Below are 1,675 nucleotides of genomic sequence, written 5' to 3'. Positions count from 1 at the left end.
AATTTTTTAAAAAAATATAATTTATTATGATGCTTTCTAAAAAAGGGAAGCTATTAACAAAAATTCAGGGAAAACATTCTATAAAAGCGAAAAAATATAACCTTAAGAAAGGACAACAGGTACGTGTTCTTGCTCCTCAAAAATCCATGTGTTTCTTGATATATTTTCAATATCTTTCGATAGCCTTAAAATTCTTCAACTTAATTTCTAAACACTATTTAAAGTTATATTAATTTAATAGGTGTAATCAGCTTTATAGAATATTTATTTGATTCTTTCATATTTTACATAAACAACGTTTGAATTAACCAGAGCACTGTAGCACTGTCCTCCCATTGTTCACTGATTTGCTCGACCAGGCACCAGAAACGTCCCTATGGTGAGACTTGTTGTTACTGTTCTTGGCATGTCGAATACTTCACAGGTAGCTTGCCAGGCTTTGCCATGAGGGAGGGTTACTCTCCGTAGCTTGCTGGGCTCTCTGAGAGGAGGAGAGCAATCGAACCCAGGTTGGCCATGTGTAAGGCAAACGTCTTACTCACTGTGCTATGGCTCCTGCCCATATATATATTTATACATATATATGTGTATTTACAGACACATACATATTGATATATTCCTCTTACACGGCTCTTAAGTTCCAACTCATATTTTTTCCTCCTCCAATTCTTTACTACTTCTCTCCCCATACTTGGGGCTCAACTAATTTTCCGAGTCCCCTCAGATGCATTTCTGAGGCCATGATAAAGGAATGCATAACACATACATGCAAGGAAGGCACAAAGCATATGTAGATAAATTTCATATGGACATATAATTGTGATGACAAGTTTACAAACTGTATTCGCTTCAAGTACAGAGTTCCTGATCTCTGGAACTGTGTATTCATACTCCATGCACCGTCAAATATCCAGCTACTGTCCACAACTAACTAACAACAATCCCCTACCCATTTCAGTCATTTACTTCCCCTCCTATAAGGACGATTTTGATGTCAGAGTGTAAAGGTTTTATTTTACTTTTGTTTTATTAGTCCATAAGCTCAGGTGGTGGATTACTCAAATGTCTTTATTTGAGCTCCTAAGTATGTCTAAAATATAATGTAATCAATGAGGAAAAACACTTTGTATGTGAGAGAAAGTAAGCCAATGTCTAAAATCACAGAGCAAATGTCAAAGTCAAGCTAAAATGAGGCTTATAAAATTCTACTTGAATACTTACCTTCATTACTCCGTGCTGTTTTTACTTGACTGCTAAGTTTATGGATGATAAATCTAATGAAAAGCTTTGAAAAGTATTATTCCTTACCTGACATGGTCAGAGAAGAGGAAATACCGATGAAAGGTAGACGAGAAGAGGAGATGGTAGGAGAGTACGTCTGAACACTGAAGAGGCTTAAGACCACAAGTGTTCAGTACAAATGAGTGCTCACACGTGATTGGTCATTGGTCACTCGTCACTTGCCATGATGTTTCAAATTTGTTTACAAACTACTACATGGGACCCCCAAGATTCTACCAGTTGGAGGTTTGTTTGGTGGGAGAATGATGTCATAAAGTAGGCAGTTGAAAGTTAGAGCCTAGCCAATCAGGAGGTCAGAATCCCAAGAAGACCACCGGATTGGATAGAGAGCACGGTAGAATGAAGCAGGCTACGGAGATGGAATCCTACAAGA

This window comes from Sorex fumeus, unplaced genomic scaffold (genome assembly GCF_029834395.1).
Source record: "Sorex fumeus unplaced genomic scaffold, SorFum_2.1 ptg000054l, whole genome shotgun sequence".
Lineage (NCBI taxonomy): Eukaryota > Metazoa > Chordata > Mammalia > Eulipotyphla > Soricidae > Sorex > Sorex fumeus.
This window is presented reverse-complemented; position numbering follows the sequence as displayed.